Below are 3,399 nucleotides of genomic sequence, written 5' to 3' on the forward strand. Positions count from 1 at the left end.
AAAGCTGTCATCAAAGCAAAGGGTGACTATTTGAAGAGTCTCAAATATAAACTATATTTTGATTTGTTTAAACAAATTTGGTTACTTCATGATTTCATATGTGTTACTTCATAGTTTTCATTTCTTAAATATTATTCTACAATGTATAATTGAGTAAAAATAAAGAAAAACCCTTGAATGAGTAGGTGTTGTAAAACTTTGGTGTATGTGTACATATGCACGCTTTCTGTTCTGTGTTTGCTTTCTTGATTCTTCTCTTCATTAAAAAAATGTCTGTGGTTGCTCCTCTGGGTACTGCTCATTTGTTGACTTGTCTGACATAGAAAATAAATCAAATATTTTTTCACAAAAATAGCTGCAGTAGTTCCATCCTCTCAGATACTTGGGCCCTAACACTAACCCGGAGTAGAGTTCTGGCTTCATTTTGATTGACTGAGGGTTACTTTTTGTTTTGTGTTTTTTTTCTTTTTTTAGAAGTTTGGACCAGATATTTTCTGAAAAATGTCATATGCAAATCTAAAATGTCATACACTGCAAACTGCAAGACAGATGGAAATTATAGCCTACTTTTCTCATCCATATTTCATTTAATTTTTATGCAAAAAACTGTAGTGTGTAGGTTCAGTAGTTAGCGACATGGCAAGAAACTGAATTAACTACTGAAAAGTCTAATTCGACATGAATTCAGTTCAACTACCACCAAGTTACTGCAAAATTTGGTTAAATTATTAGTTGAACTACATGTACAGATGTCAGATCTTAATTTCATTACCCTGTTGCAGAAAGACTTTCAAAATGTCTGTTGCTGCAGTAAACTGTATCAAAATAAGATACACCATCTGTAGTTCACTACTCCCCAACATGTGTATCGACTGTAGAAAAGCATTAAATGTAACACTCAAATTTTATTAAACACTGGAGAATTTGCTGTGTATAATCGTTTTCGTTCACCCAATGGTTTTACTCACCTTGAACAATGATGGTGGTAACATCCACAGAGAGGTTGCCAAAGGTAATGTTTGGATTGGCAACTGCTTCTTTCAGTGTATTGCTAATGTCAGTAACCTCAGGGACAGATTGAGTGGAGGTCTCATTGAACACCAGTTTGACCTCTGCCTGTGTTTTTGCATCCATACGGGGAATGGAAAATAGGTCTGCAAAGGTCATAAAAGGTCATAAAAGGTTATGAACAGTTGTATGCCAAAGGTTAAAAGAATAGAATAGAATAGAATGGAATATTACGTGAATCCAAGAACAATCGTCCGGATGAAGAGGATCCCATATTTTGCTTTGTAGATCACATCAAACTGTAAGGAATGGTACAAACAGGAGAACATTTGAATGATTTAACACACACAAAAACATGTCTATATATTCCTATCCACATAGCTAAGCCCTAGTTATTTAAGATAGACATTGGGGAATATAAATAGATCTGTAGTGATGGAGACTTATTGTCGCCTGATTAAAACAAATAAAATATGTACTTTAAAATATAGATTTTCCAACAATCGCCAAACATTATTGATGGTCATACACCCAATATGAACAAACTCTGAATTTCTAGGACTTACCACTGCAGTAATAGTTACTGCAAGTTCTTGGAATTGTGTACTTTGAGGGTCATTTAAAGCTTCTACAAACACTTCTTGTATGACGAAAGCCACCAGTGGAGCAAGTCGAGGACGTGCAGTTGTAGTTGTTGTACTTGTAGTAGTAGTTGTTGTTGTAGTAGTGGTTGTTGCGTTGGTTGTTGTGGTAGTTGGAGCTGTGCTGGTAGTTATTGACAGTGGTGATGCTTTCCTTGACACTGTAGTTGTGGGCCTAGTTGTAGGAATGGTAGCAGGAACAGTGACAGGTTCTCCAGTTGTTGTGGTGGTAGTACCAGCCACAGTGGTAGTAACAGAAGTTGTAGGAGGAACAGTGACAGGTTCTCCAGTTGTTGCGGTGGTAGTACCGGCCACAGTGGTAGTAACAGAAGTTGTAGCAGGAACAGTGACAGGTTCTCCAGTTGTTGCGGTGGTAGTACCAGCCACAGTGGTAGTAACAGAAGTTGTAGCAGGAACAGTGAAAGGTTCTCCAGTTGTTGTGGTGGTAGTACCAGCCACAGTGGTAGTAACAGAAGTTGTAGCAGGAACAGTGACAGGTTCTCCAGTTGTTGTGGTGGTAGTACCAGCCACAGTGGTAGTAACAGAAGTTGTAGCAGGAACAGTGACAGGTTCTCCAGTTGTTGTGGTGGTAGTACCAGCCACAGTGGTAGTAACAGAAGTTGTAGCAGGAACAGTGACAGGTTCTCCAGTTGTTGCGGTGGTAGTACCAGCCACAGTGGTAGTAACAGAAGTTGTAGCAGGAACAGTGACAGGTTCTCCAGTTGTTGTGGTGGTAGTACCAGCCACAGTGGTAGTAACAGAAGTTGTAGCAGGAACAGTGACAGGTTCTCCAGTTGTTGTGGTGGTAGTACCAGCCACAGTGGTAGTAACAGAAGTTGTAGCAGGAACAGTGACAGGTTCTCCAGTTGTTGTGGTGGTAGTACCAGCCACAGTGGTAGTAACAGAAGTTGTAGCAGGAACAGTGACAGGTTCTCCAGTTGTTGTGGTGGTAGTACCGGCCACAGTGGTAGTAACAGAAGTTGTAGCAGGAACAGTGACAGGTTCTCCAGTTGTTGTGGTGGTAGTACCAGCCACAGTGGTAGTAACAGAAGTTGTAGCAGGAACAGTGACAGCTTCTCCAGTTGTTGTGGTGGTAGTACCGGCCACAGTGGTAGTAACAGAAGTTGTAGCAGGAACAGAACTTGTTGCAGGAGCAGCTAAGTTAAAACATAAAATGGACATTTCAACATCTCTTTAAGGCTGTGTGGCAGTATAACACAGTCATTGTAACAGATGGGAGTATAACACAGACTGAAAACCATTTCTGAAGTATACAGTACACTTGGAAATTCAGACCCCTTAACTTTATCCCAGATTTTGTTACGTTACAGACGTATTCTGAAATGGATGAAATACCTTTTTTCCCCCTCATTAATCTTCACAAAATACCCCATAATGACAAAGCGATAGCAGGTTTTAAAGAAATGTTTAAAAATGTATTACAAAATAAACTGAAATACCTTATTTACATAAGTATGCAGAACCTTGCTATGAGACTCAAAACTTAGCTCAGGTATATCATTTTTCCATTGACCATCTTTGAGATATTTCTACAACTTGATTGGAGTCCATCTGTGTTAAATTCAATTGATTGAACATTACATAATTGTGTCAACAGCATTTAAGGTCCCCAAGAACACAGTGGCCTCTTACATGGAAGAAGTTTGGAACAGAAGGACAGCCATCTCGGTAGAGTGACCAGATCGAAGCCACTCCTCAGTAAAAGGCACATGACAGCCCACTTAGACTC

The 3,399-nt window shown here is 39.5% G+C and overlaps 1 long non-coding RNA gene across 1 annotated transcript; it reads right to left on the reverse strand.

Moving 5' to 3' along the window:
• Nucleotides 1-1,137: 1,137 nt before the first annotated feature.
• On the reverse strand, nucleotides 1,138-2,002 carry LOC127926267 (uncharacterized). Its single transcript, XR_008123667.1, has 3 exons — nucleotides 1,575-2,002; nucleotides 1,243-1,307; nucleotides 1,138-1,154 (listed from the first exon to the last, which is right to left on the reverse strand). It is a non-coding gene; the product is annotated as an uncharacterized LOC127926267 (long non-coding RNA).
• Between the last annotated feature and the right edge of the window lie 1,397 nt (nucleotides 2,003-3,399).

This window comes from Oncorhynchus keta, unplaced genomic scaffold (assembly GCF_023373465.1).
Source record: "Oncorhynchus keta strain PuntledgeMale-10-30-2019 unplaced genomic scaffold, Oket_V2 Un_contig_7246_pilon_pilon, whole genome shotgun sequence".
In the NCBI taxonomy this organism is placed as follows: domain Eukaryota; kingdom Metazoa; phylum Chordata; class Actinopteri; order Salmoniformes; family Salmonidae; genus Oncorhynchus; species Oncorhynchus keta.